Here is a 14245-nt window from a genome sequence, read left to right as displayed (position 1 = left end):
CCAGACTCTGCAGGAAGACGATGTTTCAACCAAACCGGGTCGCTCTTTTTAAAGGCACTGAAGCTTAGAAGTCCCCCCTTCATGTTTATCTCTTCCCCTCTGAGAGACGTCAAAGGTGAAGAAGCACTCAAAGGGAGGATAAGCCTGTTCTCATACCCCCTCCTGAGGCCTGTCTGCGGTGTTTGCACAAGAGATTAACGACGACAAACCGTCATGGCCGACTGGCTGAGGCCTGTAGAGCTGGAAGTCACGCAAAGCGCCGCCTTTTGTCCCACGTACACCTTAGGATGCAATTAGTATGGACAGGAAATGATTAGGACGTCTTTAAAATGGCTTGATTTATTATCTTACCCCGGAATAAAATGTGTTATACAAGTATGTTTTCCAGTATGCTTTGAACAGATTACAGTAATTAAATACAATGAATAAAAACATCCATCTTTTTTTCTCACTGAAGTTAAAACAGACCAAACTTTAATTTAGGTTACATAAAAATATCCAAATTATTTCCCATTGTTTAAAGAGACAGAAAACAATCTGAGAACTTCTGATTTTAAGACTTTAACAAGTTAATAAATAAATGAATGCCTTTAATATGTTGTTTCTTTATTGTGGCTTTTAGCAAATAGAAATACATTTAGTAACAAACTGAAATAAAAGAAGTTTAGTCTAATTTCACTTCAGAAAGTGATGAAAAAATATTTGTTTTTTTATTATATGTATGGCTGAAATGATTAATCAGATTAATCTATTATTAGAATAATCATCAACGAATTTAGTAATCAATTGATCATTAACTTTTACACACAGACTAAGAAAATTTAATTTGCTGAACAAATAACATCCCCAGAGCAGTAATCAATCTAAAACTGCACAAAAAATAAACACAGTTTTGCATTTATGTGTTTTTATTAGATGCAAGGTTGAAATGATTAATTAGATTAATCGTGATTAATCGATTATTAAAATAATCAACTAATAATTGATTAATCATTAACTGGAGCGTAGACTAAAAAAAACTATTTGCTGGAATAACATCCTAGGAGCGGTAATCAAGCTAAAACTGCACAAAAAATAAACACATTTTTGCATTTATGTGTTTTTATTCAGTGAATGTAAATGTCTGGTTTCCAGGCCCAACGTGAAAAGTTATGGCGTCTCTCTTTCCTCATTTGATTCAAACAGTAGTTCATGTGAGTTTGCAGAAACAAGCTAAAAGAAAATAAAAAAGGTTTTGTTCAAACATGGGACATTGTCATTTTTTGTCTGACTTTATCAATATAATTTTCAGGTTGTAGTCACAACATTTTTCTCATGATCTTGTAGGAACTTTAACATGTGACACGCTGGCTGCAGGACAGTGAATCGGAGATGCAAACGTTTGGCTGGAGTTCTGCAGGTTGTAGGGTTTGTTCTCAGTCAATGAAACCCATTGGAGGCATAAAAATAGAAACTGTTTGGTGTGGTGAAGTAAATCAGGTCCAAGGGCATCGTGTTCCAGCGGGTTCTGAAAAAGGAAGTCCCAGGGGCTGTGAACTGTAAGTCTGCGGCTCATTGTTTCATGAGACAGAGGCATTTCCTTTGGGCGTGTGGCTGCTGCTGATACAGCAGTCAGTTTGTCACATGGGAAATATGAAACCAGATTACATCATGTTGTAAAGTACCTTGCTTCACTCCAATGGCTTGTAAAAATCTCCTGTCTTTACCTCTAAATGTTTCCCCATCACAAACCTTTATGTTTTACAGTGTACATTTATTCCTTTTTTTCCAAAAGGTCTCAGCAGGCCCACATCAGCTAAAAACAGAAGGATAAAAGTACCTAAAAAGCGTACAAACAAATGTTAAAATACACTTTATGGAGCTTAAAAGAAACAATGATTAATCTATCACATTATAACTGACAGCCATCTTAGCAGGCGGTTGCTATGGAGTTGCTATGACAACAACAAACAAGCCTCTGCCAGTCACCACAACCTTGTTATTCACATGAAGAGTTCGTAAGTCCTTTACAAATCCGTTCAACATTGATTTTACGTGTCCATGGATTTTCAAGCCATGAAGATCCTCCATTTTGTACAAACTCTGTTAGCTAGGTAGCTAACTACATCGTGGTGGGAGGCAGTTTGTCCACATCATCTGACATTTTCCTCCTCCATCTCACATGGGTTGATCCCAATGGCCGCCAGTTTGTTCATGTATCTTTCTCTGTGGTTAAGAGTTTCTGTATATTTTGTTTTTGTTGAAGCCGTGGATCCATGATGCTTTGCGCATGTGTTTGCCTACTAAGATGGCCCATTTCACTTCAGGTTCAGACTTGTTGAAACTGTATATACAAAATGGTTTCCATCCATCCATACTCCAGCAGTGGTGGGCACACTTTCGCTAATAGTGGAGCTAATCTTTTGAAAACATTTAGCGCACTTAGCTTCCCCTTCATAAATTTCCCCAGGCAAAATTCTAAAGCACTAATTTACTTGGCTATTTCCTAAAGTTTCAGTTGGATAACGGTAAACATTTGTGTTGGAATTTTGTTAACAATTCTTCAAGTGGTTAGATGTTTATGCTCATGCTCTTATTTTGAAGTGAATGAAGACTGTTTAAGCCTCTCCTCATGTTTTCTACCCGTACTGCAGGTTATGTTAGCAGAACTAATGTTAGCTCAACTAACTTTTTAGTTAGCGGTGCATACCACTGTACAGAACAATTTCACCAACTTTAATTGAACACGCATAATAAATTTGACCATGTTGAAGACTATATATTATATTGCAACACATATTGTGTCAATAAAACCTGGTGAGCATTCACACAATTGAATTTAGCACTTTAGCATTAGCTTCTGTTAAATGTTATGTTGTTATACTGTTTAATATTAGCAGAGCTAATGTTTATGATTAGGGCTTATGGGCTAGCGTAGCTAACGTTTTTGCTAGTGGTGTCTACCGCTGCCCAGGACTATTTTACCACCTTAATTTCCATTTTGTGTAATTTCACAGAAAAAAATCAAAATCTTCCCTCCAACATTGAAAAAATTGCTCATCATGCTCATATAAATATTCATGAGATGCAAAGGTTATTTTTAAATAGTTTGTAAGCATTTTAATGATTTGATACCAGAAAATGATGTTGGATTTTTGTTGCTAGCATAAATTTTCTTCACTGTGCATTGAGAGAGCTTTGTTCATATAGAGAAACATCCTTTGTAAAGTACTTTGTTGTTTTCTTAAGTCTCTTTAATGTTATTAGGACATAAGTAATTTACAACACGTGAGAAACAGAAAAGCAAAAGAAAAAAGTGAAAGCATTAAGACTGAAACCATATTAAAAACACCAACCTGTTCTGGAGGGAAAACAAAACTTCCTCTCCACCCACGTCTCCATCCGAAAGAAAAACATAAAACCCCCTGACAGAAATAAAATCCGGTCCCAGAGGAGCTGATTTTATAGCGAGGAGGAAAGGTGGAGGAAAAACCCGTCAACCTTTTTACTGGCACTAAAAACAAACAACATGCTCCGTTTTTATTCTCCCTTCTGAGCCAAAGTCAACATAAGTTACCACATTACATATGACCGATTAAAAACTAAAAGGTTTTCGAGATATACATTATGGTATGTTCAATAGTTATCTAAGATGGTCATCAACGAGTCTGGATTACAGATCTGCTTTTCTGATTCATTTCCTTAAATAAAAGAAAACAAATCTTCCATACATCCAGCTATTGTCTGTTTATCCTTGCAACCGCCACGCACAAAAACACTCAGAGCTAAGGACAATTTAGAGTGAACAATTAACTGAACATTTAAACTCTGTACAGAAAGACGACATGCTGGGATTTGAACCAAAGACCTTTTTGTTAAACAGCAACCAACTGCATCACTGCAGGAATAAAATGTAATTTCTCATCAAATTAGTGTTCTTCTTTTATTTTGGATTTTTTGTTTTTCTTTTTTCCATTCTAACAGCTTAAAGCCAATCTCAAATTACTGAGGCGTGTTTTTAATTTAGCTTAATCTTAAATGCAGATTTATAATTTCAGATTGAATAAAAATACACCATCTTTACTTTTGAGAGTTTTAACTCCAAAGTAAAATCTAGAAAGCTATTTTGAAGTTTTGCCATTTCCATCGATCTTTTCTAATGTGATTCTTCAAAATGCAGATAAAAAACCTTGATGGAAACACAAAAAGCACAGGTCCAAGGGGAGAACCCTGAGGAACACCTAAATCTATCACACAGGTTGTTTCTGACAACTATTTAAATCAAAACAAAGTAGTTGGCTGTCAAATTTACTAGACATACTTATATTTGATGCAACTCTGAATTATTTTACCATGAGGTTTGTGATTCATCTTAACTGTCTGTAAAATAATTATTTTTTAACATAGTGTGTAAATAGCGAAGTATACTCCTTGTTTTTAATAAAGAACATGAAATTATCCTTCCTTCTAAAGCTCGTGTCCCATCTGTCGGAGAGTACGTCCTTTGTAGACACATTTTTGGAGCAATATTCGTGGCTCCGGTTCAAGCCGAGGTGGCGGCAACAAACCTCTCAACCATAACGTTCTGATAATGTTGCCACAACAGAATCGCCTAACCTGCTGCAGACAGATGTCACACACAAGGTTCTGCTGCTCTAAACTGTAAGGAGCGGTAACCAAAAGGTTTAATTAACTGAAGGAATGAAGATAGTTCTGGATGATTTCTATCACAGATCTCCTTTTCAGCATCTAGCAGCGACGTTCGGTTAATTCCTCACTGATCCGCAGTGCTGAAAGCGGAACATGAGTGGTTTGGCAGCTTGCCTCGTTGCATTGTGTGAGCGAGGTTTTGGCAGGTCTAGCCGTCAACGTTTATGTTTTTACGACAAGATACACGTGTGAATCTCGCGTATGTTTCAGAAATAAAAGGTGAAAGCCCCTAAAGGAGCCTGCGGCGCCGAGTGGACTGAGGTCAGACGTATGCGGACGCCGCGGGCCCAATGGCCGACATGCTCTAATAACTCAGGCTGGACTCCAATTAAATTCAACACTCTCATCCGCACGGACACAACCAGCCTGTTTGCGTTCACACATTGTTTATTTCTCTGAGTGGTTCATGAATGATGTGATCAACAGTCAGACTTTAAAATGTTAGGCACACACACCAACAAGACGAGGAAAAACTCATCACCACAGTGTCTTTACAGGTCTGCCAGAGTCCCTCCGCTGGATCCCTGTAGCTCAGACAACAGACTTTAAACGGGACATTTTTATACTTCCATCTGGGTTTCAACTGCTTCTAAAAACAGACGTAAAAAAATAAAAAGACACCCAGACATTTTCTGGCAATAAGTTAATGTTCATGGTGTCTGAAAAATGAGCCGTTTCAAAAACCTTCCGAATGCAACGTCACAAATCAGCAAACACTGTCCGTTACCTAGCAACACCAGCCCGTAATCTAGCATCCCAGCAGAGTTCCAGAACATTTGGTCAGCTGGTTTTATTGCTGTATTTGCTGTATAGCGCCTGCTAGAAAATACAAGTGTTTTGTTGTTGACTTAACATCCAGAAACCACTTGCTGAATTCTTGTTGGTTGTGCAGGAGGCACCACTTCTGCTTTTCAAAGATGTATGTTTGTATAATTGTCCATCTGTTTTAAGCTATTTTCACATGTGAGGGTAAACACTGAGTTGGGGAGCATGGCCAGCAGCAGATTATTTGGATTTAAAGTGACAAGATGCCCTGAAACAGCTCATAGGCCGAACTGGCCAGACTAAAATCTCATTATATAGGAAGGATTTTGTGCAACAAATGTAATGAGCATGTTTTGTGTAGACCTATCCTAACCTTTTGTAGGAAACTTCTTTAAAGTACTTGCATCAGTTTATAAATCTCTGAGCGGTTTAGCACTAAAACACATTAAAGCTCTGCTTATTGTATCAACCTTCCAGAACCTCTCAGGTCTTCTGCTTCTGGTTCTTGTTCTGTATTCCCAGAACCAGAACCAAACATATGGAGAAACACCACTCAGCTTCTATGCACCACAAATCTGGAACAAACTTCCAGAAAACTGCAAAACAGCCGAAATACTGAGTTCCTTTAAATCTAGACTAAAAACCCACCCTGTTCAGAGTTGACTTTGTGGAACACTGATCAACATGTTGCTTGATGATTTTGAAACAAATTACATTTTTATTGACGTATTTGATGTTTTTAATGGCATAAACAACACAAATAAACTTAGAAATATGTCAGAGGCACAGAAAAGCCTCTTGTCATCACAGTAAAACCATCTGACCAAACATGCTGGAGCTCTGCTTTGGTTGCTAAGTGACAGACGGAACTCTGCTGGGGTTGCTAGGCAACAGGCTGGGCTTCACTGAGGGAGATTTTTCAAACAGGCCATTTTCCAAACACCCAAAAAACATTAACTTATCTAAAAAAAACAGCTGGGTGTTTTTTTTTGTTTGTTTTTTTTAAACACGTGGCTTTTTTATAGAAGCAGTAAAGACACAAATAGAAATGCAATATGTAGCCTTTAAACTGTGTGTTTTTGTGCCTGATGCATATTAAAAGTTAAAACGTGTTTGTTTTTCATTTTCATAACTGGTTATTCAGTAAAACAATCAGAGTTGGAAAAGTAGACGGAAAGAGTAGCGTTACTTCAGACAATACCATTACACTAAAAGTAAATGTAACTAGTTACTGTCCAGCTTTGTATCTTCAGTTTTCCAGTTTGGATTCAGTTGTTCTTTTCATAAATTCAGATCTGTTTTATGAATGGTAAGAGAGAACAGCCTCTTTCATTCATGAGGTCGTCTCTTCTTTCTCGTACGCCGAGTGTTTTATTGTCCCTCTTGGTAGTTTACATTCCTGTCTGAAGCCTGGTAATTGAGTTTGTGTCGGGCGAACAGAAGAGAAACCAAACAGGATCGACAAGCCTGCAGCGGCTGAGGCACGTAACGCTCCAGAGATCATCCTGCAGCTCCAAATGCACTCAAAAAAACTATTTTACACATTCCATATAGTGAATTTAAATGAATTCAGGCTGAATTTCTTTGCTTCTGTGAGGCGTGAAGCTACCTGTGCTCCCAGAAAGGTTTGTGTGAGACGGAGGGAAGCACTGGGTGGTAAGATGAGCTGTGGAGGATTTATTGTTACAGTGCAACCATCACGTGTCGAGGTTCTGCCCCGACAGCTCTGTGTTGCTCCGACTTCTCACGAAAAGTTCGAGAGAGGGAGGGGAGGATTTGGAGAGAGGATGTCTCTAAATGAAGAAACCTTCAGGAGCTGCTGCAAAAATCTGCCACATCAGATAAGAGGAGAGGATGAGCAGATAAACATTTTGTTATCTAGATAAACTCATCATTAGATATGTTTCAGTGAGTTACTTTCAGGCGTGGGAAGAGTACACTCAAAAACCGTACCACAATAAGAGTACTTCAACACATTTTTACTCAAAAGCAAAAAGTACTTGGTAAAATGGATACATAGTAACCGAGTAACAGACTTGAGTAACTATGAATTAAGAGAGAATTTATTAAAAAAATTAAAGTCAGGACAAATATTAGAGGTAGTATTATGTGTTTTCCTGTCATTTTATAGCATAATCAAGTAACTATTTTACCTTCAGTTGCTATGAAAATGTCAATATCAAATATGAGTTAAAATAAACTTTACTTCCTCAATAAATGCCTTAAAATTGGGCCTCTGTCTCTTTAAGAAGCTCCTTCTCTGCCTTCAGGAAGTCATCACAACATGGCTCCTTTATTTAGGCTGCAGCAACGTTTTTACCAGCGCTGCAGTAGCTCAGCAGATACTCAGCTCCACCAGGGGTTTGCTAATTGCTGCTAGCTAGTTTAATCAAAGCAACACTCCTGTTATGCTATGATGAGGGAAAAACATTATAACATGATGTAAAGCTGAAAACAGTTGATTTTACATGATACTGCCCCTTTAAAAACAACTGTAATCAATTAGTTACACAGAGAAATGTAACTAGTTACTACCCAGCTCTGTTTATTTTATTCTGTCATGCAGCATAGTGTCTTATGAACACATTTTAAATGTTATCGGCTCCTAATTGTTTGTTTATTGTGCCTTATAACTACATCACAGATCAGCTGACTAAATTATTATTTCGATTAAAGTGGTGAACATCATGATGTTTTTCCTTCTGTTTTATAATTATGTGCTCATTTATGATGGTTTATCACAAAATCATAGTATAATTCACTCAGGTTAAAACAATTCAACATGGTGCAGAAATACTTTTTTGAAGCTCAGAGTCGAGACATAATTAAAACCACATGTAAAGCTACAGTGAGGTCTGTAATTTTAATGTAATATATTTGTCTGTGGTGAGCCTGAAAACATAAAGATAAACCAAAGCACAACGTAATTAAGATTTTACCGTCTTTGATGTGATGTCCTCCAATGACCGACTTCCTTCATGATTTTATATTTATAACTTTCAACCACTGTTCACTTCCAACATAATCTGGGATCGATCATATAATGGCACAATTTGACATTTTGAAAATAAATTCTCTCAGTAGAAACAAAAATTTGGAAAAACTTCTTAATAAAAAGTTTCAGTGCTGGGATGAGGGATTTTTGCCAAATCAAAATTGATTTATTTCATAAAACAGCAATGGAAACACTATTTTCGCTAGTTCACTAGCTAGTGAACAGGAAGTGTGCATACAGCATGGATGCATACAATAAATGTTTAAACAGATGTATAAACAACGTCCAAACTCTGAATAACAGGTTCTGGTGTCTGGCAGAGTAAATACACGTAGTAACAAACACACTAAGACATCTCGGTCTTAGCTAGCAGATAAAGGCTACATTAGCTAAGCTTCAGCAATAAGTACGACAGTCACTGATATTTATCTTACTATTACACAGAGGAGGGTAGAGTACTCTAAATTGCGAACGAGTTAGAATTGAAATGTTATTACAGATTAGATAGAAATGAGGCGAGAGCTACTTCTAAGCTTTGGCCTTTTTATTGTTGTCATAGCAGAAGTTTTGCTCACATCTGTAATGGAAACGCAGCTGCTATCCGCTGCAAGAACCCAGAACATTTCTTCAGAAATCCTCTGGTTTCTCTTGTCCTTTTCAGATCCAACTTCGATTAGGCTGATTTGAACGACCGTCGCTGTCCATTGTGCTGTTCGATTCCCTCTGGAGCTAGCCTGTGCTAAATCTGACACTTTCCACAGAAGTCAGTGACTCACTTCTGTTTGCTGGTTGCTAATTATTTGAACGTATTGTTTCCATTTTGCTTAAAGCTGCGGCTTCCCAGTAACCATGAACGTGTTTTTTTATAGGTCTGGTCCTCCCTGTAAAATTTGGCAGCGCAGCTCAAGTGGAACCTGCTGCGAGAATAAAATTATTTGTATCTCTTGGCATCCCACCCACTTCACGCACAGCTTCACAATGATTGTCTACCTGCTTGGTGCTACGTGATTCGACTATAGGTTTATTTTTAACACTGGTGCATGGCTGCCATTGTGTCTGCGCTCTTGGCTCCGTGCCTCTGGTGTTTCGGTTAGACTAGGGGGGAAAAACCAGGTTACAGGTATTTTTCACAACAACGTGGTGCCATTTAGTCTGATGGGTTTTTGTTTTTTAAATCAAACCATTTACCAGTTTCCTGGGTTTTGGTTTATTTGTGGATCTGGAAAACAAAACTGTTTATCAATCTCACATTCCAAGCTATAAAAACTCTGAAGCTTTCTGCATGCATTTGAAACTAAACAGTTTTGACCTAAAATATCTCATAATGACTGAATTCCCAATAGAAACAGTAGATATGTTGAAAAGACAAATTATTTAAAAACTGTTTTCACTTTTAATGTATTTAGTACAGTTAAAATAGACATTTTGTAGGTAGAAAAGTATAAAAAAATAAAAGCTTACCATTATTAAATTCATGCAATTATTATCAGTTGTGAATTAACCTATAAGAGGCTTATAAAGCCATGACATGATCATCATCTGGGCTTTTCCAAAATTTTCCCAAATAATCCTGTGTAAATGTTATTCTAAGAAAATCTCTCTCTCATTGTTCTGGCATAATTTTGATCATCTTACCAAACTTAAAATAGAGGAGTTTCAGTCTGATTTACGGCAGTAATTAAGGATTATTTTATTATTCAATTAATTTAATGATTATTCTGATGATTAAATGGATTATTTTACAGATTCTTCATTTATTCACGTAAGCCTTTATAAACAATATTAGAAAGATGCAGATAAACAATTCAATAAACAATTAAATTCCCCTTTAAATGTGATTATAAACATTTTATAACAGCATTTCTTTAGTAAATCAGAACTGGATGAAGCTAAAACATATTTACAGAAACAGGTTTGTTATCTTAATTAGTTCATTTAGATTTTTTTATGATAATTTTATTGTAGTTTCCTTATTTTGTACTTATTGTTTTCATTTATATTTATTGACAAAATTTGTGTAGTTAAGTCATTTTAACCTCATTTATATATCCTTTGTTTTTAGCTAATTCATAAATCCCCTGACAAATAAATAAAAAATAATAACTAAATGCAAAATTAATATTGTTTTCATACAGTTTTGCTGCTCTGATTTTTGGACATTTTTTGAGTCCGTGTACCCCAGTTAACAATTAATCGACTGCTAAGTGAGTTGACGATTATTTTAATATTCGATTAATCACGATTAGTCGTTTAAGCCTTATTCTGATTTTCTGTCAGAAGGAATCAGGATAAAGACTGCGTGTCGTTTTGTACAGTGTATGTAGCTTCGGCTGAGGGTCACATTGAGGCGGTGAATGTTTTGAAATGATTTATCGTGACCTGGCGCTAACAGAGGTTCCCACCTTTCTGGGAGCTACCGGTAGCAGCTAATGAGAACATGATGTTCTTCTGAAGAACCATTTGACTCACTACCATCTCCCAGGAATGGAAGCGCACAGCACAACCCCTGCGGCTGATGTTACGCATGAACACAACGTTACTCACCGTTCCTCGGTCATGGAAAACGGTACTAAGATCTGAAACTGTTTTAATTTTTTTTTTTATATCTTTTTTTGGCACATAACTCATCCGCCCACTCATTACACATCTTTCCCAACAACACAGCTAATGCTGACACAGAGTGAAAATGAAAGGCTCCAAGTCAGATATTTATGTCCACACACATCAACATGGAGCAACAAATGGAAATCATCTCATACATTCATGTCAAAACCTGAAAATAAAACTAGTTGTTGATTATCAAATCAACAACTAGTTTTTGATTTGATAAAATCAAAAACTAGTTGATTTTATCAACTAGTTTTTACCGAAATATCCGTATTTACCGAAAGTTTTCGACAGATAGGTTGTAAAAACTTCAGTTCTGCACCATTTGGAGCTTAAATCTGAACAAGCAGAGATGACGCAAATGACAAACTGCTAAATTTAGACCAGCGCAGGGCGGCCATTTTAGTTTTGACCAACAAGCGAAGTAGGCGGGAAATATCTGTGCGGCTTTGTGATCGGTTATTTAGGTTATTGATATGTACAATTTAATGCTCACAATGGCGATATAATCGATTCACAGGCCTTTTCAAATTGATATTTAATTGGAAAAATGAATTGCAAACCATTGATGAATCAATATTTTTACCTAAACCAATTGCCGAGCAGGAACTTGCCAAGCTAGGCCCAGATAGCTTAGTGCTAGCGAGTGCTGACTTACCGCACAGTCCATAACAAGAAACAAAAGGCCTACCTTTAATCCAACGCTGCTTTCTTAATGAGTCCTCTGCATTATTTCAGCCATCGTTTAAATTTTTCCACACTGAGCTTCTGCACTGAACAATACTGAACGAAGCTCCAACCTTATGTGCTCTTCAGATGTCGCTATTCTGTTTGTGCTTGTTTGTCCGAACATCCGGGCACCAGTGATGTCATTTGCGATGAGCGCCAGAACCGCAGTAAGTATGGAAAGCCACATGTGCCATAATTTAGTTATTTTAAAACTCACAAATTTCATATTTATTAGTGGTGGAGGCTCGATTAAAATTGTTAACCAACTTAGCCCTTTCAGACTTTTATCAAAAGGGCAAAAAAAAAAAAAGTTTTACTCAACAAATTTTTATTTCGCTTCAGCATTGAAAATAAGGATGGAGAGAGCGGGGGGGTGAAACAGATTTTTTCAAAGCTTTTTAAGAGGGGGGGAGGACACATTTTTTCAAGCTTTTCAAGAAAGTCTAAGTTTATATTCATAAAAACATAAAATAACTAAATGAATTGAATTGTAAAATCACAAATAAACTATAAAATGATTACAGTTTATTCCATATATTTTTATATCCCAACCCCAGATGTCCATTGGGTTAGACTTTCAATTTTCAAACAAACAAACAAAAAAAGAAATCCTACAATTTAATAGTAAATAGTAAATTCAAATTCTAACACAGGAAATACTTAAAATTACACAGAACAATTTTATTAGACTGCCATGCACTTAAATTTGTATTTTTAACTGAAAACAGGTACTTACTCTTCAGCTTCTCTAGTTTCAGGGCAATGCTTGTGCTGAAGTTCACTCATATACAGTAAAGATTTAAACCTCAGTGTTATTGGTTAATAAGAAACTGGCAACAAGAATAATTAAAATGTATTGTTTTAAACCTAGAAATATACCATGTTCATTTCAGGGGACATTGGGTCTGAAGCCATTAACTGAAGGATCTGTAATTAATTAAATCTAAAATTAGATTAAGGAAAAGCAGCTTTGTTTTTCATCACTGTTGTTTGTGGATGTCGTTTGTGCTTTAGATTTACGGACATACTAGAAACACTAGTTTGTCTATATGTTAAAAAATTACAATTACGTGCGTTAAAATCTGTGTAATGAATTAATCAAAATTAACAAGTTGAAGTTCTGGCCCTAATATGTAAGCATGTGAATTTTTTATGCATCAAAATAAGCTAAATAAATTTCTTATATTATTTACATTTTTAGTAATTATTTCTTACATATGTTAGCTTTTCCATTAACTTCCTATACAGTTCCATGACACTGTAAATCACACAAAGACATTTAATTATCTTTGCAAATAGATACGTCTCAACAGATCCAAACCCTGTGATTGGATGATTTAATCTACATTATTTTTTACTTTCACATGAACTTTAAAGTCCAGGAGAAAATGGGCATTTCAGGACTTCCATACATCACATCCACAGTTTATGACTAGTTAAAATGATCTGATCAGCTTAAAAATACTGTTGTAGATAATTTCACAGGACAGTGATGATCTCAGTTGAAAAACATGAGAATAAACAAGCAGGAATGACGCATAAAATCCATATGAAGTCATGTCTTTGTTTAAATCAACATCTGAAAGCCTCTATTTAACCTCTGCAAGGGAAGCGACAGTCATAGGAAAAAGACAGTAACTGACATGAATGTATGCTTCGTGTTTCAGAAGTACGCAGACACTTGATTTTTACTTGGTCTGCAGCAGGCAGAAACTTTAATCCAGCTCCTCGTGTGATTATCCAGAGGAATGTGAGGTTGCACAGCGGGAATATCGGGAATGCGGCTGCAGGAACATATTTTCAACCCTAACGTGTCTCTGCAAAGCAATCAGGCAGATTAAGTAGCAGGAGGATGAGAGGAGACATTGTAGGTAGTGTTTGCTAACAATAAATTATGTAATCCATGACATGTTAATAAGAGGGAGCAGCTCTGAAGGCCTCATATTCAGCTGCTGGCTGTGAATTATTGTTGTTTGCAGAGGGTCAACATGTCCAAAGCTGAAAACACTCCAACAAATCCTTCTGCAATGATTTACTTCTGCGCTGAATCTTGGATTCATTTATGTAAAAAAACATATTTAGATTTAAGTTTGGAAACTGATCGTTTACCGTCCAGATTATTGAAGATGGATAATCCAACTTTTTACTTGATGCATAAATGTAATCTGACACAGATTGCAGTTTCTTCTGGCCATTCTTCTAAAGAGGAAATACATGGAAACGTGGTACATTTTGAGAGTAATTTGTGTTTGCAACAGTTGAGCCCACATTTATGCAGTTTGCTATTTTTCATATTTCAAATTCTTTGTTTTCTTTTTCAAATATTTTTTCATATTTTTTAAATATTTTTTTCTGATTTTAATTCTTAAATTTATTTTTAAGATATTTTTTCAGATTATTTTTTTTTCAGATTTTATTTTTTAAAGAGTTGTTTCAGATTTTATTTCTTCAGTTTCCTTT

The sequence above is a fragment of the Poecilia formosa genome, unplaced genomic scaffold, assembly GCF_000485575.1.
Source record: "Poecilia formosa unplaced genomic scaffold, Poecilia_formosa-5.1.2 Scaffold201, whole genome shotgun sequence".
NCBI lineage: Eukaryota > Metazoa > Chordata > Actinopteri > Cyprinodontiformes > Poeciliidae > Poecilia > Poecilia formosa.
This window is presented reverse-complemented; position numbering follows the sequence as displayed.